Source organism: Macrobrachium rosenbergii, chromosome 48 (assembly GCF_040412425.1).
Source record: "Macrobrachium rosenbergii isolate ZJJX-2024 chromosome 48, ASM4041242v1, whole genome shotgun sequence".
Taxonomy (NCBI): domain Eukaryota; kingdom Metazoa; phylum Arthropoda; class Malacostraca; order Decapoda; family Palaemonidae; genus Macrobrachium; species Macrobrachium rosenbergii.
Window position 1 is genome coordinate 61,760,331 of NC_089788.1, and position 23,987 is coordinate 61,784,317.

The 23,987-nt window shown below is 41.1% G+C and overlaps 1 pseudogene; it reads right to left on the bottom strand.

The window, feature by feature from the left end:
• Positions 1 to 23,987, bottom strand: part of LOC136831120 (chondroitin sulfate glucuronyltransferase-like) — a 106,630-nt pseudogene that overhangs the window by 65,414 nt on the left and 17,229 nt on the right.

Consider the following 23,987-nt stretch of genomic DNA (forward strand, 5'->3'; position numbering starts at 1 on the left):
GCCTCTTCTCGTTGTCATTCATCTACCCGCCCTAGAGGAACCCTCTATCGAAGGCCGACCACGAAAGAGCTGAGATACCTGAAACACAGGAACCTCAGCCTTACTCTTTTTAGCGATGAAAGTCGTAGGGTAGGACTTTTCTTGCTGTTTTAGATCTTAAATCTTACGTGGTTTTCTGGGCCAAAGATGAAAAGGCCTCTATACCAAATCTTGAGAGAAGGGGTGAGAGGAAAAAAGAGGTATAAATCAATTCTGATTTTGATTGGACGTGACCCCATTAGCCAGGAAAGAGCAAAGATGGGCCCTTTTCTTCAGGAGTCCCGCTGAGAAAGGTGCAGTTGAATCATTGGAACTATCTCCGAGTCCTTTATCCATACACGACATCAGATAAAATGAGTTCTTCAATGTCAGTCGTGTTGAATAATTCCATCTTCCTTACTAAATCTCCAAATTCTTTTGAGGGGGTGGTCCAATTCTGATATCGACCAACAACTTCGTTTTCCCCATGGCCACTCGACGAGAAGAGTCAACAAGATTCGAGAAAGTTCCTGGGAAGGGGCAGGTATTTCGAGGCCGAACGATTCTCCAGTTTGATACTAAACGCTAGACCTTGAGCTAGTTTGGTTGGAGGAAAAAACAAAGGCTGTCTTTCATTGTTTCTCCTTCGAAAGTATCCATTCTTCGTAAATGCTGCCCTCTTAGACGCCTTCACAAGAGTAAATTCTGAAGGCGGGGAACGAGGAGCAGTCAGGATAAATTTCTCTGGGAAAAATTTCCGAAAATAGCTTCATAAGCCTTTTCAAGTCTGATAAAAGCTGATGGCCTTTTATATTGTCTTCGTCAGAAATCTCTACAATAGGATTCACAGGAGAATGCGAGATATTATCATTCTCTCTTCCGATTTTTTACGAAGACGGAAGTAGCGACGCTCTTCAAAGTATCATCTTGACGCCTGGCGCCCTGGCGTCCAGTCTCTTGACGCCTGGCGTGTTGGCGTCCGTTTTCTTGAAGCTTAATGTCTTGGCGGCCAGCTTCATGACGCCTGACGCCCTGGCGTCTAACTTCGACACTTGACGCCCAGGCGCCCAGCTTCTCGTCTAACATCCTGGCGTCCAGCTTCAACGCCGACGCCCTGGCGTCCAGCCGACGCCGACGCCCTGGCGCCCAGCTTCTCAACGCCGACGCCCTGGCGTCCATACTTAACTTTCGCTGTCCCGTCAAACCTAGAGGTTACTTGAGAACTGGCGCCTGTGCGACATCGGCCAAAGCTTCCTCCGGTTGACGACAGCAACCAATGGACGAAAAAAAAAACACTTTAACCTCGCCTTTCCTATGGCGAGGTGAGCGCCCTGGGAACGCCAACAGGTACGCTCGAGGGGACGACTGCTCGGTAGCTAAAGCCTCTTGCCTCCTTTCGCCTGTCGACTTTCCTTCTCACAGGGGTTGGTGAGCTTGGAAGAGGTCTAGACTAGAGCACAACAGGACCGAGCGGTCGCACCTCCACTGCACTTGCACTAACAACATATTAACACTTGTATTTTTAGATCTCTTATTATCGATCACATATTATCCCTGTCTTCTGAGAGGGATTTTACCTGTTGGGCCAGGGTCTGAATGGCAGCCAACAAATCATTAAGTATTGGGTCCTTACCTGTTTCAGTAGGGGTTCAGAGACTACCACTACGGAGAAGGATCAATAGGATAGTTATCACGGGAAAAGAATTAACTATTCCCTGGTTATATCAAGAAGAGTGAGAAACAGTACTCTTGGCTCTTCTGAGCCGGTCTTTCATTCCCGTTCTTCAGACATACTAAGTGGGGATCCAAGGAGACTTTAGCAAGCCGCTTGCATCCCCACACACACATCTTCACACTGATGAAGTCAGATATGTTATAAGAAAATCCAAAGCGAACAAGCTTAAGCCAAGCCAAAGTGTACTTCACCAAAATAAGTTGCGAAAAACACAGGCCACGAAAGAAATTCCATCGATGTTACCGACACAGCGGCAGGGAAGATCTGAGGAATAGTTGGAATGGTTCCAGGTACCTGGGTAGAGGGCGCACAGGTGGTTCACCTGACTACCGATCGGCGATTGTCATGAAGCTTTGAAATTCTGCCGTGACGTCAGGGACTTAAGCTATATATATAACTACCAGGTAAGTTAGATGTTTAAAAACATGCATTCACATATATATACGATATATCGGTGTTCCTTATATAGCAGGGTAGGCTCGGGCACTTTAATCTGTTATCTCGGTGAGCTATTGTATATGAAAACAGTTAAATACTTCAAAATTTGTATGAACACATTTATGTTCAAAACATTTCTGAAATATCTGATGTTTTTTTCTTAAAGATAACTGCTTTTAATTATATATATCTATTTCTTTGTCTTTATCAAACCAGCTGAATCTCAAAACTCATTCCAAATACAAGCCATTTATGAAAATCTCATTGCTCTTAACAGACAAAAAAATTACTGTAATCCCTAACCTCGTTGCAGGCCTGTGAGCTGGTGCTGATCCAACTGGCCAAGTTTCTTCAGCTTTTTTCTAGGTGAATGGCCTTACTCTTGAAAATTTCATTTCTTGCTTTTGAAATACTGGAATCGATCTGTTTCAGTTCCTCCTGCAAGAAAAAAAAAATTAAGCAAATATATACGCAAAAAATTAAACATGCAAAATCAATTACTGTACTGTACTGATAACTGATTGAAAACCACATAAAAACTGGGAGAATTTTACAAAAATCAACTGTTTACACTAAAATACTCAGATACACATAAATACAATACTGGTGGAAGCATGCAAACATTTGTGACTGAATTCTCTCAAACTAGCTCATCTGCCATTTGGAATCACTGTGCTTTATCAACATAATACAATAAATACTATTTGACCATTCAAGATTCTGTTGATGTCATGCAGAGTTCACTCTTTGAGATTCCATTGATGTGAATGACATATCTATAAAAAATTTAAAATAAAATTAATCATAAATAATGTACAGCGATCCCTCGATTATCCACATTCACATTATCCTGAACTCGATATTATCTGCATGTAACCAGCCCCCAAGGGACCAAAGAGATATGGATAATACTGTATAGGCAGTCCCCGTTAACAGCGGGCTTTCAATGGTGATCCAGTTTCACGGGGCTTGTCTAGCAACAAAATCGGCAATTTTTCGCACCGAAAATCGCAAACCGCATCGGTGCCAATTCTGGGTATTGGTGCCAATACATACCTAACAGAGGTGCACAACCAAAAATCGGGGCTTTCGGCGCCGATAAGCCCCGAAATCGCCAGAAATCGCAGATTTTCAGTTAGTGGTGATTTTCGGTTATCATCACGCTGTCAAGAACGGAACCCCCACCAATAACCGAGGACTGCCTGTACATATACAGTATATAAATTTCATAAAAATTGAAAAACCACAGTCCAATGGTTGGCAACACTGCACATGTCTAAGGAATCTTAGTAACACTGCTTACACTTGTAAACAGGCTGAGAATGGGTTTGGGATGAAGAAAAAGTTTCCACTGTGGGGAGGCAGGAGAAAGTGTTAGTAACACTGCTTGGAGGAATAAGCATACAGACAAAGAGTTACTGAGGGGGTAGGCTGCTGTCTGGAAAGGAGTTTCTCAGAGAGGAAGTGAGAATGCTGTGGATGGGATGGAGAGGGGTAGGCAGGCATTTGACTTCTTTTAGAGCTTTTACTTTATTTAATGTTTATGTTTTTTTCACATTTTATCCAAGGATATCACTGTAACTTGCAATAAAATAATCATGCACAATGCATAGACAGAGAGAGAGAGAGAGAGAGAGAGAGAGAGAGAGAGAGAGAGAGAGAGAATTTGATACCATGCTAAGAAACTCCCTACATACAAACATACTGTATGCACACAGATGAACACATACTCACACAAGTACACACATCTACCTTCCCTTTCTCCCTTATATCATTTATTTTCGTTTCTTGGTGTTTTGTCATACAACTTTCAATCCATACAATAGCAAAAAACCAAAAAATTATTAAAAATAAATGAAAATGATAAAGCAAGAGACGGAGAGAGAGAGAGAGAGAGACAGAGATTGAGCTTTCGCAATTGTTATTGGCTTAAAGTACAGTACAACAGCACTGAACACTCATAAGTCACATTGTTTATTGCTTTAACCGTTAAACGCTGAGCCTCTATTTACAAAAGTGTTTGCCGATGCCCGCGGGGTTTGGGAGTTAATAAATTAAAGAAAGTTTTTTTTTAAAAATCACAGCACGCTTAGTTTAAGATTAAGATTTCATTTTTGGCTTTTTTCTCATTGCATGAAGTTTAGTATGTAACCATCAGAAAGGAAAAAATATTATCATATATAAATATTGGAATATATGACAGCACAAAAAAAAATTTCATATATAATTTTATACAAATCACATGAGCAAAACAAAACTAAAGCTAATGAGCTATTTTTTTGTATTGTACACTAAATTGCAAATGATTTTGGTATAAAACAAATTGTAAAACGATCAAAGCAACACAGAGAAAATATCACAAAATGATGCATGAATTTAACGTGCGGACGTAAAAAAATTTTTTTCAAAAATTCACCATAAATCGAAATATTGTGCTAGAGACTTCCGCTTGTTGCAAAATGAAGGTAAATGATTGAATATTACTAGAATGTACGATTTTTAGCTTACAATTGCATTTTTTCGACCATTTCGGTCAAGTCAAAGTTGACCGAAGGTTGAAATTTTGGCACTTATCGTGATTTACATGAAAATATTTCAAAACTGATAAAGCTACATATATGAGTTATTTTTTGTTGTATTCTACATGAAATTGTGCACATTTTCATATATAAAACTTTATGTAACAGCTAATATAAAATGGTGCAAAAACTACAACAAAGTGACTAAAGAAATTCTGAGATTTTCAGCAGAGTTAGCACGCATGGATGTAAGGAAAAAGTTTATTTAAAAAATTCACCATAAATCGAAATATTGTGCTAGAGATTTCCTGTTTGTTGCAAAATGAAGTAAATGATTGAATATCACTAGGATGTAAGAGTTTTAGCTTACAATTGCATTTTTCTACCATTTCAGTCAAGTCAAAGTTGACCGAAGGTTGAAATTTTGGCACTTATCGTGATTTATATGAATATATTTCAAAACTGATAAAAGCTACAACCATGAGTTATTTTTCGTTATATTCTACATGAAATTGCGCACATTTTAATATATAAAACTTTATGTAACGACTAATATAAAACTGTGCAAAAATTACGACAAAGTGACTAAAGAATTTCTGAGATTGTAAGAGCCTCGACGCCATCTCTTCCAAACACGTGTGTTCGTGTGTTCGCCATCCATCCGAGTGGCGAGATGTTTGGCGTCTTCCCAAACAGAAACATACACACAGTTTGATACAAAGGATTCGTTGGAACATTATGAGCACATGATTAGAATGCTTGCATGGCAATGCAAGTAGTGGTGATTGTACATACATCAAGACAACAATGGTTAGGGAGAAACAGATGGAAATATTGTATGGTTGAAATCGCGTTCCTTTAGGGAAAGAAAACAAGATGCTCTTGTTGTCTTGTCCACTCCGATGGACGAAGAACACACGAACACACACGTGTTTGGAAGAGAAGGCGTCAGGCTCTTACAAGATTTTCAGCAGAGTTAGAGAGGACGTAAGGAAAAAGTTTTTTTAAAAAATTCACCATAAATCTAAATATTGTGCTAGAGACTTCTAGTTTATTGCAAAATGAAGGTAAATGATTGAATATCACTAGAATGTAAGAGTTTTAGCTTACAATTGCAGTTTTCGACCATTTCGGTTGAGTCAAAGTTGACTAAAGGTTGAAATTTTGGCACTTATCGTGATTTATATGAAAAAATTATGTCAAAATTGATAAAAGCTACAACCATGAGTTATTTTTGTTGTATTCTACATGAAATTGCACACATTTTCATATAAAAAAATTTATGTAACGGCTAATACAAAACAATGCAAAACTTACGACAAAGTGACTACAGAATTTCTGAGATTTTCAGCAGAGTTAGCTGATGACTTTCTAAGGAAAACGTTTTTTCAAAAAAATTCACCATAAATCGAAATATTGTGCTAGAGACTTCTTGTTTGTTGCCAAATGAAGGTAAATGATTGAATATTACTAGAATGTAAGAGTTTTAGCATACAATTGCATTTTTCTACCATTTCGGTTGAGTCAAAAAACCAAAGGTCGAAATTTTGGCAGCTTATCGTGATTTATATGAAAATATGTCAAAATTGATAAAAGCTACAACCATGAGTTATTTTTTGTTGTATTCTAATGAAATTGTGCACATTTTCATATATAAAAACTCTATGTAAAGGCTAATAGAAAATGGTGCAAAAATTACAACAAAGTGACTAAAGAATTTCTGAGATTTTCAGCAGAGTTAGCTGGTGCTTTCTTTTATTAAGAAAGAAATCAACAAGATGTGCAGCTGGGTCACGCTTGTAAACAAAACAACAGCGTGATCCATGAACTCCCAGCATCCCTCACTAGGCACGTGATTTAAAATTTTTATATAAACGAGGCCTATAAGTATTTTTCCGCCAATATTTTAAAAAAAATTTTTGTAGTCGACGTATTTTACGTCCACTTGCACCCGACAGACAACTTTTGTTTCGACGTAATAAGTCCAGTCAGCATTAATGGTTAACTGACCTATATGGATATATCATCAGTTCAATAGCAAATGGCATCATTCTGAGTTTATGGTAGTTTTGTCTCCTTTTTCATTTTAAACATAATAGAAAAAATTACAATTATTCATCTTCAAACTTATACCACAAATAATTTTATTCCATGAAAAAAACTGACAGGAAGTCTGTTACCTTACATCCCTTCATGACCATATGGGCAGGATTCAAAACATTTCAGCATTCATGCTGGCTTCATATAACTTTTCAAATGTAATCTTGGTTTGTTGTACATGAGATGTTTAGGAAATCATTTTAAAGACAATAATAGCAAGACTAATCATTGAAAATTTAAAAAACAAAACTTTTTGTGGCATATTTTTCAATAATTTCAAGTGCTGAATTCACTGCAAACAGGTTTGCTGTGGAAACAGCTATTTGCAAAGAACTGATTCACTTCATTAGGTGATGTTGCACTGAACCACAGCTGGCATACTGCATTAAAATGATATTGTGAAGGAAATGATAAACACACTCATACTATTTCTCAGCACTTGCAAAAATACTGTACATTAAATTACTGAACTATCAAGAAACAAGTATTACCACAAGCTGTCTTTCAATCCTAAGTTAAGAGGAAAATTTACTAACACTTACCTGCAAATAAAACTTATGAAGAATGTACATATCTGAGGCTTCTGCTACATTGGAGACTGTTGCAGCTTCCTGACTAGAGAGCTTGTCCCTATCAATTGGAGGTGACTTTCAACTTCTGCATCGTCTCTCAGTCGATAACTGACATATTGTCGTCCCTGCAAAAGGAATGGTAATTATTCAAGAGAGACGTAATCTTTGTAAAAATAAACTGACAATGCATATGATTATTTAAATATGGAATATGATAAAGACAAAGACTAATATAAAATGACATATTTTTTAAGTATGTTTCCTGTATTTTTCTTGAGTATGGAAACCAGGGCTTTTTAAGTAAAAGTATTCTTCAGTGTGACCTGGAATTGGTTGTTGGAATTTGGTGAAAAGGTAGTTGATTAGTGGGAGGAGGGTAAGTTCGAAAAGACTCCCACTCGCTCACTATAACCAAGAGCTTTGATCTTGGCATCTGGGACTAAGTGGGGTGGTTGAAATAGGATTATAGCCTGAAGCTCTAGTTTGTATACCTAGAGAAAAATAAATTACAACAGAACCTCAACTAAACAGATGCTTTTATCTGGCTTTCTAATTAGAAACAAATACCTACATCATAACCTGCACATGAATATTTTCTAAATTAGATACTTTTAAGCTAATACCACTTCCACATAATTTCTAACCTTAACTAACCTGGGGCCTTTAATTTTAACATTCTATTTAAGAGATTTATTTTCAAAACAGTATTACATCTAAAATAGTAGCTTGACAAGAGATAAAAAATAACCATACAGTCATACCTCTTAAAACCAGCATCCTTGGGACCAGGCCACTGCCGGACTACAGAAAATCCCAGATGACAAAAATCACCCTTAAAAAACCCCCTTTGTAAACAAAGTCTTGCCAGCTAAATCCACATAAATAATGCTCCGTTATAAAAAGTATAATAAAATTTATGAATAATCACTGTCATTCATTAGGTTAGTTTTGAAGGAAATTCTGGCCTGCTCCATAAGTATCTCCTTGGAAATATTTACAGCTTCACTACGCTGGAGCTTAAACCACTTTATAAGTGCAATGTCGAATTCTAATCTCCAGGCACCTTTCAATGTTTTCTGGCACTTTAAACCTTTCCAGTTTTCATTTTTAGCAAAAACCTAAAAATCTGCTGCTTCTGAGAGAGAGAGAGAGAGAGAGAGAGAGAGAGAGAGAGAGAGAGAGAGAGAGAGAGAGAGAGAGAGAGAGAGAGAGAAAGAGAGAGAGAATAATTATAATTTTAATAAAATGTTATTTTACATACTGTATGCAATTATGCTTCATGCATTATTGTCATTTATTAGTATTACAGTATAATTTATGAACATAGAGATCAGGTGCAATTTGCATCCTGGTTATGTTTACAGTCTTAAAACCATCAGCTGACTGAGTTTTACCATCATCACAGCCATTAGTTGCTAAATGAAAGGCATTTCCGAGATTTGTTTTTTTTTGTAAATTATCAAAGCTGGGTTTGAAAATGAAACTTCATTTATAAATGTAGTAAATAAAATGAAGTAAAGGTGTGATTTCGCCAGTATTAGATTTTGGTTTTGCCCTTTCCAAAATGTTTTGTGGACTGCGCATTACTTGTTTCTTCAGCCACATCTACAACCATAAATTTAGTGACATACTTTCATAACACTTTCCTCTCCATTGCATGAAGGATGAATAAAGATTTATCTTATTTTTACTTATGGAAGTCACCACTGAAAATTAGCAAAATTTTTAACAAGTCGACAATTGTAACACAACCTTTAATTAACGTGTTAGTTATGGTAACTGATATCAACAAATAGCTGTTTCTTGATTTAATTGTTTATGTCAGTACTTGCCGTTGTTTATACTAGTGTCTTGTATGCAGTAATAAGTGGCTGTTAATTATATGAAATATGAAACAAGTCACAAGGTTGGTAAGGCCAATTTAATGTATGAAGATTCACATTTAACCTAATGAGCTTTTGCTTCTAAGCCTATTTATTAGTTAAAAGCTAACTCAGATATAATATGCATTACCAATGGAACCTAGTGAAACTGACACAGGCATAGAAGGGACACCTAGTATCTACTGAAAATACATCTTGCACTATACACGATGTATGCTGTATGATGAAATCATGTTTTTGGACAAAATTTTAATGATCAGATAATGCACAAGATCAGATGATGCACAAGTATATATGCAAAATTATGGTTCTTTGTATGCTGTATATTTTTGGTTTTTGGTTTCACATACTGTTTTTGTTGGCAATTAACTATGCTAGAGTACTAATGGAGCAAGCTTCAGTTCTAAAATCTAAAAATACCTAAAAAGTGAACCATGGCACTGCCCTCCTAGCCGCTCAAGAACTAATGGCGGCTGATTCAAGATCGTCCCGGATCATGGTAGCTGCTGAACCATGCAGTGCCACATTTAAGAGGTCCGACTGTAATAATGTAGCTGACAAGTACATTAGTCCAGTAAGTAATCTGTATTTTTCTAAAGTCTGCTAAGCTGAGGGCTACCCATTCAATGCCCTCTGATTACCTTAGGCAATCTGCTTTTCTGTCCAAAAGGACCTGGGGGTGATTTTAAAACTTGTTTAGCATCCACCACAGGTCCAAGGGAGAAGGTGTCTAGGGACCTGTAGGAGACATCCCTCAAGTGGAATGAGGTTAAGGTGGTCTGATGCTTAAGACACATGCTTTCATTTCTTGTGCTACCAAACAGTTACTTCAAAATGCCAGAGATGGATCCACACTCCCTGACTTTTTTACCTTTTGCCCAAACTGTACAACTATCTACTTCACCTGAAAATCACAAGCTAATTTGATTACAGCATGATGCCAGAAAAAAAAACGGTGTTCCAAGAAATATACTTTTTGCGCTTGCCAGCACTAGCAAAGAGCCACTGACACTCTGGCCTCAAACTTAGATAGCATCTTACGACTCTAACCAAGCATGAAGGCTTCTCATCCAGACCACCAGCAATGAGAGGAAATCAAAATTTCTTCTAAGCCTCGTCAGAACTTGATGGGTTATGAGTCTTCTCTCCAAACAAAGAATAAACATGAACAAGAGATGTCCTATCTTCAAAGGCCAGGCAAGAAGAAAGGCAGTGTTGTTTGCCAATACACTTTCTCAAGGCCATGACTAGCAGGAAGACAAGTCTTGAGAGGTAGATCTCAGTTTGAGGCCTCCCTCATAGGCTCATGTGAAGCCTGCTTAAGGCTGCAGAGGCTAAAGTCCCTGAGGAGGGCAAGACTGCTAAAAGCCCCTTAGAGGCATAAAAAGCTCCACTGAATCAGAGAAATATTTACCCACCAGTTTGAGGGGCTGGCTCAACACGGAGAAGAACTTGTCTTGATGCTGGTCAATGACAAAGTCTATGCTCTGCTGAACACAAGCTCCAATTGGAAAGGACACCCCTAATACAACACCAATCACAGATGACCCACTTCCCCTGGTTGGGAGTGGGCAATGGGAAATCTGTCTGGAAGCCTGTGAAGAAGGCCAGCAGACTGGGAAATCTCAGTTTGGGGTCAAAAAGGAGTTACCAGGGTCATTCTAGGCCCATGGATCATCAACACCTAGTTGATAATTCATTTGATCACATTCAATGGAGGAAAAGTTTAAACATCCAGACTGTACAAGGAGTGCTGGAAGGAGTCTTTCAGGGACCCCAGGTATCTGGCAAACAGAGTATTCCTCAGAACTCGAACAGCCTCCCCCATAAAAAGATGTAAGGACCACTCTGCCCCTCCTACCTGCCTTTGGTGGCTGAGCTGGTCTGCCAAAACATCCTCTCACACAGAATGTCCCTGGCTGACAGCTCCATGTCCTGGTAAATAGCCTAATCATACAACTACTTCACACACTGATGGTCATGTTCATAACCACTACATAGTGATTCATCACATGATCTTGGAGTGCTGGCAGGGCTAGCAGTGCTGCTAGCATTTCCAAAATGTTCATGTGGAGATGGGGTTCATTTCTTGTCCAGTCACCTACGGTGTAAGGGCCGCTTCCTCCCCCAAATTTCAATGCATCCGAGAACAGAAACAAAACTGGTTTATTCAACAAAACTCTTAAAAGGATGTTCTGTCATCCTGCCACTCAGCAAGGTCCTCCATTACCTTCCCATTAATGGCATGAGCATTGGGGTTCATTATGGCTGACCAATGTAGTTTCAGTTGCCACCAAAGCAAACACTGGTGGAGTCACCCATGTGAGACAAGCTCTTCCTGAAATGACAAGTTAACATGGATTAACTGCCAAACCTGAGCTGGTTGTTCTGGCTGTTCATGCCCGTTACACCTCTGCTGTTCACATTACTTATCCATGGTAAATAAACAACCACCCAATAAAACTTTAAGTTCTAACTTGGTAGACAGCAGTAGCACAGTAAGACATCCTCACTTGACAGCAGCCAAAGAAAATTGCTTGGTGATGGCAGATGAGTGAAGGTCTTCCCCACTCACCCTCCTACCAGCAATTAACTACCTTCTTACCACAATCCAACAACTGATTCCAGCTCATACTGAGGAATACTCCAACATAAAAGGCAATTCTGAAGAACAATGGCTAGTCAAAAAAAAAACCAATAATATCCACATTAGGACACTCAGTTCATGCTCTGACAGCCCTTAAATACCATTTTTAATCAATATTAGTATACATACCTGCAAGCTACTGAAACAGGGCTTATCTGTTGCATGAAGAATACAGCGCCAAGATTATCTGTATCGGTTTCAGAATATGTATTGGAAAGTGCACCAGTTCAGCTTACTAATCACTGCTTGCAGGATGGAATGACTGAGAATGATGCCTGAATCTGGAGTAAAAAATACATTTGGGAAAATCAAAGAAAATTATCACATTCTTTTATACATTCTTACTCTCTTAAGTTCTCAAGTTATGTGTAACCAGTATTCAAAATTTTTAAATCTTTCGAATCTATAAAAGCATCTGTTACCATCTTTTTCAATGGCAAATTTCAGAGAGACTATCTGCTTTCTTGCACAACAAAGATATCAAAACTTACCAACTGAGCAATAGAAGGACTCAGGATTTTCCATTAACTTTCCCATATGGACATGTTCACTGATGCTAATGTGTTGCACTATGTCATAAATCTTTCTGCCATTGACATAAGTATGGTCGGAGACAACCAAGAAATAGTCATATTCATTTAAATAATTTTCACTCAAATATGAGAACACTCTAAATATCTTAATGAGTGGCTTTGTATCCTTGAAACCAACTACAGGAATATCTAGCCCAAGCTTCTGTGATCCAATACCATCAATGAAAAATATCAGCTTGTCAACATGATGATGGAGAGTTTTGTTAATTGCAATACCAAATGAACCTATTGTCTCCTTTGAAGAAATAACCGCTACCAGAAGTTTCTCTCTTATTCCAAGTTCTGTGGAGTAATAGCGAGGTCTTAAGATCTTCTGGGCTTTTGATGACTTAGGTATATTTTCATTGTTATAATTATTATCAATGATGAGTTTGGGCTCATAGTCTTCCTCAACAGTACCATCACTTCTGAGGTCTCGCAATTTACCGCTAAATTGGTCAAATCTTGTACAGTCATCTTCAATGAAGGGTGTCTGAATAATACTTATAGCAATGCCAATGCACAAGCCAATGATGACTGATGAGCTCTGTCTGCTATGAATAATGAGGGATTTCAGTGTTATCATCACTGCGCTTTGTCAGAAAATGCAAGCTTTTCAGTCAACCTGAAATATAAAAACAAATTAATATTACCAATCATTTTTTGCAAAAATAGTCACATATATATAGCATTGAATATCATATGTATGTTATGATAGAAGTTATGACATTTGTTCTGTGGCTACTCATACAAACAACAGCTGGCACACTAAGGGATTGTCCATTTTCCAAACCAGCAATTATCATACCAAAGGCCTTTGGCACACATGCCTAGACAATACAGGTATTTGCCAGGTCACCCAATGACCCCTAGGAGGACGACCTCCTTCAGCTGCAATGCAAATCATGCCAACTAAAGTGCATGGCCACTTTAACATCTGCCAGAGCAGGTTTGGAATCCTGGCTTAGCTGTTGCTCTTATGAAGCCTTATTATAAACAAGGCATCATGATTTCTGTTGTGACATAAATATGATACTGTAGACCATCTTAAGCTAACAACAACAAAGCTATGTGTTTAAGCAAATATGAAACCAATCTAAAAACACCTAACTTGAACTTGGGAAATTGAAATATTTCTATAAGTTATAAAATAACTACAAACTGATAATAAAAATTTAGAGTAATTAATGTTCAAGTGCAAAGTGCCTCACCTACATAATTACTAAGGCAAACAAATGCACAAGGAAATGGCAAAAACTCAATCAGAAACAACGAATAAAAGTTTCACATCACCTCAAGCATATAAAATTTCAGATGCAAGCAATTAAATTACCCTGCAATGGCAGCAATAAGATCAGTCAAGCCCTACTCAAAGTACAAAATATAAATTTTCAAAATAAAATTTTTTTATTTATTTTTTCCTGTGTCAGTTGGAGGGTGATAGTGAGTGACAAATAAAAAAATTAATGGGGGTCACTTATTTTATACCATCTATTGATCAATCCCTTCCAGATGAACTTCTGGTTCATGTTTTATTGTTTTTCATTCAGTTTTTCTTAGCCTACGAGTGAAGAGGTGGGGATACAAAACAGTGGGGGAAAATATTTAAAAATAAATTTTATTATAAAATATAAATTTTCATAATAAAATTTATCATTTGGATAGTACTTACCTACTGTTAAAGATAGTCCAATAAGCAAGTCTTGCATTCAAACAAAAGAAGATAGAAATGGCTGACCCCAAATGACTGTCTAGTACACCTATTCTCCACCAGGTGTGTTTCAAATGTTTTAGCGTCAGAATTCTCCTTGACAGCCTACTTTCATTATGGTAATTTTTATTATTTGGGATGAATCTTACCTACTTTCATTATGGTAATTTTTATTATTTGGGATGAATCTTACCTACTGTTTAAGATAGCTGATTCCCACATTGAGAAAAGGATGGTTGTGTAGTGCAGCTAGACAAAAATCCACTCAGCATTTCAAGCTAAAGGTTTTAGGCATGAAACCCAAAACAGTCTTAACAGATCTGGAATCCTTTCTGGATCCTACTGCTGTCAGAAGTTGGAATCCATTTAGGAGCAAGGCTCTTATATGTGTGCAGAAAGAGCAGCTTTGTGGAGATATCTGCTTCAATTCAGCCAGAATGAAACAGAACACTCCTTAAAGTACCTTTATGTTCCCCCAAACATCCAAACCTGAGATTTAAATGAGCCTAAAAATATTGCTCTTTCTTTAGTTCAGGAAAAGAATTTACCCACTACCAGTAGCACACTAAGGGCTTTACAGTTTTCAGAAGAGATTCTGCATACTTAAGGTGGTGAGCAACAACAACTGAAATGCACTTCTGCTGCACCATATTAATCATCCTCATGCACCAGACTGTCATAAAACTAAATGAAGTCACAACTGCTCTTATATTATGAATAGTTACCTTCAATAAAGGTATGGAGCTAGTATCTCATGCACTAGCCTAATCAAATACATCACAAAGAATATCTTGTCCTTTGACAAAGACATTCTAGTTTCTAAACCACAAAACAGAAGGTTAAATTTGCCTCTTTCAGGCTTAACCTTTGACAAAAACACTCTAGGTTTTCTAAAGCCACAAAACAAAAAGTTAAGGTTGCTTTTTCCAAGCTTAACCTATGACACAGACATTCTAGGTTTTCTGAAACCACAAAACAAAAGGTTAACTTTGCCTCTTCCAGCCCTAACCTTTGACAGAGGCATTCTAGTTTTGATAAAACCACAAAACAAAGGGTTAACTTTGCCTCTTCCAGACTTCACCTTTGACAGACATTCTGGGGTTCCTAAAACCACAAAACAAAAGGTTAACTTTACCTCTTCTAGGCTTGACCTATCTAAATAAATTCTGATTGCCCTAAAAAGACAGACAAGACTTTCCTCTTCTTTCCCCACCAAGGAAGTTAAAATGATATTTTAATGATAAAATAAGGTTTGTTCATACTTACCTGGCAGATATATATATAGCTGTATTCTCCGAAGGTCCGACAGAATTTCAAATTTCGCGGCACACGCAGTGGCCGGTCAGGTGGTTAGTACCCATTCCCGCCGCTGGGAGGCGGGTATCAGGAACCATTCCCATTTTCCATTCAGATTTTCATAGTGCCGTTGTCTCCTGAGGAGGAGGGTGGGCACTATTTAATATATCTGCCAGGTAAGTATGAACAAACCTTATTTTATCATTAAAATATCATTTTGTTCATGAAACTTACCTGTCAGATATATATATAGCTGAATCGCACCATTGGCGGTGGGCAGAGACAGCATAGGATTGAGAAACAAAACAATGTAGATGATTACACATCTTGGTTCCTTACCTTTTTAGCATAGCTGACTTCGTGATTACTGTCACCCAAGTCTGCGTCTGCTTTACTGGAGTTTCCAACGAGGTAGAGACCTATAAGGTTGGAGAGTTCCAGACGATCTGTCAACGGGGACGTGACCACTATGTGCCCAGATCGTAGCCCTCAAGAAGGAAGCAAAGAGACAAAAATAACCACCTGACCTACCAAACATCGTGACTAGTTAAAAACTAAGGAAAGGGAAGACTGCCCCCACAGTCTACCCACAACCATAAAAACACAACCAAAAAATTTTAAAAACTATTCCTAACCATACATTAAAGGATAGGATGGGTACTGCCTCCTTCTCCCAAGATCGTACCAGCCGAAACGTAAGGTCCCAATGAACAGCAAGACTCATACACTGTTCTTACGTCCTTTAGGTAATGAGAGGCGAACACAGAATGACTTCTCCAAAAGGTGGCATTCATAATATCGTTCAGAGCCATGTTCTTTTGAAAGGCTACTGACGTTGCAACAGCCCGAACCTCATGCGCTTTAACTTTCAAAAGTTCGAAGTCACTCTCCTGACAACTCTTATGCGCTTCCTGAATGGTGGACCTCAAGAAGAAAGCCAGCGCATTCTTTGACATGGGGACGTCAGGTCTTCTCACCGAGCACCATAACCTATCCGCAAGACCTCTCGACTCTTTTGTCTTGTTCAAGTAGAACTTTAGAGCCCGAACAGGGCAAAGCAGTCTTTCTGGTTCCTGACCCAGAATACCCACCAAACCTTTCAATTCAAAGGACTTGGGCCAGGGGTGAGACGGGTTCTCATTCTTGGCAAGAAATGACGGTTGGAGAGAACACACCGCATCGTCTCCTTTAAAACCAACTGACTTAGATATTGCATGAATCTCACTGATTCTCTTTGCAGTAGCGAGAGCAACTAAAAATAAAGTCTTCTTTGTTAAGTCCCTCAAAGAAGCAGCATGAAGGGGTTCAAAGGGCTTTGCATCAGGAACTTAAGAACCACGTCCAAATTCCAAGATGGAACCAAAACTGAGGCACCTTAGTCGTCTCGAACGACCTAATGAGGTCATGGAGGTCCGTATTGTTGGCGATATCTAATCCTCTGTGCCGAAAGACCGCCGACAACATACTCTTATACCCCTTAATAGTAGAGACTGCCAGCTTCGGAACTTCCCTAAGGAAAAGAAGGAAGTCTGCAATCTGGCTCACAGTGGTCGAGGAAGAGGAAATCCCTCTGCTTTCTACACCACTGCCGAAATACGGCCCACTTCGATTGGTAAACTGCGATCGAGGATGTTCTCCTGGCTCTCGCGATCGCTCTTGCCACCTGCTTCGAAAAACCTCTCGCTCTCGCCAGCATTTCGATAGTCTGAACGCAGTCAGACCGAGAGCGGAGAGGTTTTGATGGTATCGTTCGAAGTGGGGCTGTCTGAGTAGATCTGGACGAAGAGGCAACACCCTTGGAAAGTCTACCAGAAGCGACATTACCTCCGGAACCACTCCTTGTAAGGCCAATACGGAGCGATCAGAGTCATCCTCGTATCTTGCGACGACGCTAACTTCCTGACCACTTCTCCCAGGATCTTGAAGGGAGGGAAAGCGTAAAGGTCCAGACGAGACCAGTCCCAAAGAAGGGCGTCTATTGACACTGCTCCTGGATCCAGGACAGGAGAGCAGTAGAGCGGAAGCCTGTTGTTCTTTGATGTTGCAAACAGGTCTACTAAGGGACGACCCCATAAACCCCACAGTTTTTGGCACACCTCCTGGTTCAGAGTCCACTCTGTCGGGAGCAGTTGATGATGACGACTTAGCAGGTCCGCTCTCACGTTCTGAACGCCTGCTACAAACCTCGTCAAGATCGTAACGTTCCTGGAACTCGCCCACAACAGGATCTCTTTCGCAAGAACGAACAGGGAACGAGAATGAGTGCCTCCTGTTTTTTTCAGGTAAGATAGAGCAGTGGTATTGTCCGCGTTTACCTGGACTGTGCGACCGACACTTGATCTTGAAGAATCGAAGGGCTAGAAAAATCGCCCCTAATTCTTTCATATTGATATGCCAGGTCACCTGTTCCCCTCCAGATGCCTGACACTTCTCTCTTGCCCAGTGTTGCTCCCCACCCCGACATTGACGCGTCGGAGAACAACACTAGGTCGGGGTTCGGAAGGCTGAGAGACACGCCCTCTGAAAGCCTCGAGGGATCCAACCACCACCTGAGATGCTCCTTCACTTCGAGGGAAAGTTTGAGAGACAACTCGAGATTTTCCTTGTCTTCCCAGTTGTCTTGCAGGAAGAACTGAAGAGGCCTGAGATGTAGTCTCCCTAGGAAAACAAACTTTTCCAGTGAGGAAATGGTCCCCAGCAGACTCATCCACTCCCTCACCGAACAGGTTTCTTTCCCTAGGAAGGCCAGGACTTTTTCGTAGCACAGCTGTTGACGTTCCGGGGACGGAAAAGCCCGAAAAGCCACTGAGTCCATCTGAATCCCCAGATACACGATGGACTGCGTTGGGGTCAGGTGTGACTTTTCGAAGTTGACCAGCAGGCCGAGATTCCTTCGTCAGGTTTAAAGTTGCTTGAAGATCCTCCAGACACCTCTCCCTCGATGACGCTTTTCGAATCAGCCAGTCGTCCAAGTAGAGCGACACACGTACGCCTGCCAGATGCAGCCACCTTGCTACATTCCGCATGATGACGGTGAAAATCATGGGAGCTGTGGACAGGCCAAAGCAAAGAGCTCTGAATTGATACACCTTTCCCCTCAAGACGAACCTCAGGAACTTCCTTGACTGAGGATGTATCGGGGACGTGGAAGCACGCGTCCTGAAGGTCGAGGGATACCATCCAATCCCCAGGTCTTAAGGCTCCTAGAACAGACTGCGCCGTCTCCATCTTGAAAGTTTCTTTCATGACAAAGCGGTTCAGGCTGCTGACATCCAGCACAGGTCTCCAACTTCCCGACTGTTTCGGGACCAGGAACAGCCTGTTGTAGAAGCCCGGGAATTCAGGTCTAAGACCTGTTCTACTGCTCTCTTGACGAGCATTTGCCGCAGCAGGTCGTATAGGATCTCTTGTTTTTCTGGACCGTACGACGGAGAGAGGTCCAAGGGCGAAAGGCTTAAGGGGAGGGGAGAAAGGAAAGGGATCTTGTATCCTTTCTCTAAAACCGAAAGGGACCAACTGTCTGCCCCTCTCACTTTCCAGACTTGGAAAACGCAAGAAGCCTGGCACCCACCGGTATCTGGAGGAGAATCACATCACTTCTTGCCCCTACCTCTAGCAAGGGCTTTACCTCTCGAGAGGTTCTTTCCTCGAGAAGAAGGCTTCGAGGATGCTCCGGCACGAAAGGGCTTCTTCATCTTGGGAGAATGTTGACGGTTTGACGTCGTCGAGGTCACAGGAACCGCAGGGCGCTTTGATGACTGAGCCAACAGGTCCTGTGTGGTCTTCTCTTGTAGGCTTGCAGCGATGTCCTTTACCATCGAAGCCGGGAAAAGATGATTGGAAAGGGGAGCAAACAACAGTTCTCCTTTCTGTGCCAAGGAGACGGACTTCGTAGCGAAACCGCAGAATAGAGACCTCTTCTTGAGCACTCCAGTCGCAAAGTGCGAGGCCAACTCGTCAGAACCATCTCGGACCGCCTTGTCCATACAAGACAAGATGCTCAAAAGGTCCGACAAGGAGATCGAGTCCTGACTCCGAGACTTAAGGTCCAAAGCTCCAAGACACCAGTCAAGGAAGTTGAAAACTTCTAACGTCTTGAAAAGGCCCTTCAAAAGATGGTCCATCTCCGTAAGAGTCCAGGGAATCTTGGCCGTCGACAGATGAGACCTCCTACTCGAATCAACGAGAGAGGCGAAGTCTCCCTTAGATGAGGAAGGAAGACGTAAGCCTAAGTCTTCTCCGGTCTCATACCACATCGCCGCTTTTCCCGAGAGTCTTGAAGGGGGAAGGGCGAAAGAAGACTTTCCTTGAGCCTTGCGGGAGTCCATCCACAAATGGACTTTCTTGAAGGCCCGCTTAGTGGAGAGCGATTTAGTCATCTTCAGAAATCCCGGAGCTTTCCTAGACTTAGTAGAAGTCAGTTGAGAAGGAGGGGAGAGAGGTACTGCCGGCAGAAACTTGTCAGGAAACAATTCCTTCAACAGCTTGACGAGGATCTGGTAGTCCGACGACGAGGACTGATCCTTCAACTCATCTTCAGACTCCGAGACCCTGAGTCTATCTCCAACATCGGGCGGGGAAGAGCAGAGAGAAGTTGGAGAGGAAACACGCCGCAGGGACCTCTGCTTGGAAGAGGAACTGGCGTGCAAAGCAGCTGGAGAACCAGGAACCACACGAGAGCCGACAGCAACGGCAGGTGGAGCGTCTTGAAGGGAGTCAAAAACGTCCATCGGGGCGTCACGTCTGGCAGCATGACGAGCTTCTTGAGCGTCCAGCCGGGCGTCACGTCTGGCAGCATGACGAACGTCATAAGCCTGACGAGCGTCATCAACAAAATGAAGAACCTGACGTCAACAAAAAGGTAGAACGACGCCTAGAACGAAGGGGAGGGAGGACGTCCTGGGGTGACGTCAAGACGATCCTCCCCAACACCCTCTGGGGACGAGAGTCTAGGGTTCCTTCCACGACGAGCAGGCGAAGCAGACGAAGGTGACGAACGAGGAGCAGGAGAAGGAGACCGCCTAGATCTCTTCACTGGAAGTCTAACATCCTTCCGACGAGGACGGGACCTGGACTCTCTCTCTGCAATGAACGAGGAGAGTTGCTGCTGCATGGAGGCAATAAGGGTCCTCGTTGGTGACGCCTCTCTCTCTGGAGAATCACGGAACCTAGAGGCAGAAGGACGAGGGGGCGTCCTAATCCTCTTCTCTTGAGGAGGGAGAGCTCTTGGGCGCTCAAAAACGTCTTCTTGGGATGACGTCCGGTACTTCTTTTGCGGGGGGAACGCATCCACAAACTCTGGCGAGGAGCACAGAGTAGGAGAGAGAGGACGTGAAGCGTCCTCCTCCCTAAAGCTTCTCTTAAGAGGGCGAGAGTCTATCTGACGGTTCCAACCCCTGCGTGGGGAGGACGTGTCAGAAGACGAGAAGCAGTCCTTCAGGACCCGAACACGAGATCGAGCCTGGGCAGCCTGGGAAACGTCTTCAGGACCTGCCGAAGGGACGCCAGACCGGTGGGGGTTCCCCGTCACCCTCCTTCGGCTTTCGACATGCTCTCTCCCTGAGTCCTGGGAGTCCAGCAGAGGTCCAGGCCTAGAGGCATGATGGGGCCGGTCTGACGCCCCCTCCACTGCACTGGGGGCACTAGTCACTTCACAACACTTATCTTGGAGAGCTGACACCTTAGATTCTAATGCACGAATCGATTCCATCATAGCGGAAAGCATATTAGTCTCCACTGGCACGATCTCAGGGGCAGGAGACAAAACCACAGGGTTAGGATCTAAAGGTACAGGGAGTTAGGGCCGACATCAACACTTCCGCAAAGAGAAGCACTCCTGGAGGAAGACCTCCTCAGTCGATCACGCTCCAACTTCCTCACATATTTATCATACGCTCTCCATTCATTTTCAGACAAAGAAGCACATTCATCACACCTATCATTCAACATGCATATATGCTTCCTACAGTTAGAACAAATAGTGTGAGGGTCAACCGCAGCTTTCGGCAACCTCACCTTACATTCAGACATCACACACGCACGGTAACTAGCAGAGCTAGACCCAGACATAATGATAATCTAAATCAAAACCCAAAGAAAAGTCAAAAAGCGTATGCGATCTACCGATCCAAAGTCAAAATACCAAAAGACAATGAGATACTCAGTAAAAAAAAGCAAATCCTATGACGGAGGTGCAGACAACAGTTGTTGACAACACCGGCGACAGAGAAAATCTGAATGGAAAATGGGAATGGTTCCTGATACCCGCCTCCCAGCGGCGGGAATGGGTACTAACCACCTGACCGGCCACTGCGTGTGCCGCGAAATTTGAAATTCTGTCGGACCTTCGGAGAATACAGCTATATATATATATCTGACAGGTAAGTTTCATGAACAAAACTACGTATTGTATTCCAAACACACTCACTTATGTCATCGTCAGCTTCTCTGAGCAAAACATTTTTCCTCAGACAGGACACAGCTAAAACCTGATTGGCTGGCTGGTTGCCGTGGAGATCTGCTAGCCAATGAAAGCCCTCTACTTCTGCTCTATTGATAGACATATGCCGTGAGGGCACTAAGTTTGAATGTTGCCATGATCGTGATTATTTCACTGCTGATGGCAATTACTCAATAATTCACTTTATATAATTATTTCTTCATGAAAACAAGAATTCAACCATAATTTCAACTTTAATATAGTGGTATGAAAAATCCCACAACAGTCTGTCGTGGTGATGCGTCATTACTTGCGAATCCTATTCCCGGACCATCCTCAGATTTACGACTGCAAACTGATGATGATGTCAGTAACAATAAAAAACAATCCTGTCCAAGATCGATATGATGAAACGTATTTTATAGTCTTACTTATCGTTAAAATTCACAAGTTGAATTACAATTATTTTGATCATGTATATTTTTGCATTGTACGGAATGTTTTTGTTGAAAACAATGTGTTAGTGAACTTATGGTCTTACTTGTCCCAATGTATTATTACTGATGATCTTAATTATCTCACATTCATTTAACAGTATACTATTAATATAAATAACAGTAAACTATAATGAATAAATAACTAAAATGAAAAAAAAAACATGAAAAAAGGAAAAAAATGTTCTTGCTGCAGTAGTGATGTTTGATTATGCTCCTGACCCCACACTACCGAAATCTGAAAAACTCTAAAAACCAAAGCACTCTGGTCCCGAGGATTTCGGGTAAAGGATTGTGTGCCGGTAATCTAAATTTCATTATTTTACTTTTCATTTTAGAGACCACTTCTTTTTACTTAGCAATTATGCATTCATGTCTTGGCCAAGACATCTGCATATGCGGCTGAATTCTATAATTTTTATCATATTTTATTCATTTTTCATCTTTTACCATGAGCTTTAACTCAAATGTTTCTTCATTGGTTTATTATTCATACTCTAAAAAATAATGAAATACAGTATATTCATAGGTATATATAGATCTCGCCGGTTAAACCGGACAATTGGCTAAGACGGACACCCTGGCCCCCATATAACAAGGGTCGACTGTATATGTAAAGACCTCAGGTTTGTATGTTAGGAGAAGTGACAAATTATAAAGTAATTTGTATTTTTCCTAACTATACAAACCTGAGGCCCTTTACGTAAGGAATTACTTTCAGAGAAGCTGGAATGGCCATTAAACTTTCAGACAAGGTGGTTAGGCAATTAACTACCGTCCGGTAAGTGGAAGTCCCGCCTGCCCGGATTGAGGGATGGCATGAGGTGGGCATAAAACTGTAAAGGACCTCAGGTTTGTATAGTTAAGAAAAATACAAATTACTTTAAAAAATTGTCATTTGTTCCTACACAATATACAAACCATTGGTCCTTTACGAATCTGAGTGAGTCTCTGAACAGACTGGAGCTCACCACACCTGGGTTCTCTTCCTAGTCGATAGAGCGAGGAAGAGTACCATGCCTCTGACATGTTGAACGGAGTGTAAGGACTGCATGATAGACTGCCAGACTTCTGGGCCTTCTCGAGTGAGTGAGAGAAACATAACATCATTCGAAAAAGGGCTAGGATGAATCTAAGAGTCGGTGACAATAAAGCAATACAAGCACTGAGTTTGTTTCACTGTCAGGGTCCCCTTCCTCCCCTTGCTAGAGGAAGGGGTGGAATTGCTTCTATAAATCTATGAATAGAAAAATAGAATGGGAGCTCAATGTAACACTTTCTTGCATCTGCCTGAAGAAAGAGAATGAAGGATGGAGAGGCCAGCCACTCACACAAACTCCCTTACTTCAATAACCACACACCTTTTGGCGAGATGCTACCTGTCCTCTTAGAGGAGCCGGGTAAGCTACACAACTTGTTGAGCAGTCACCACAGGTTCCAAGGAGAAGGTGTCCAAGGATTTGTGGGCAATGTCCCGAAGGTAAAAGGATATGAACATGGTCTGCTGTGACCACACCCCTGCCTTCAGTACCTGAGGAACAGACAGATTCTTCCGGAACAAGA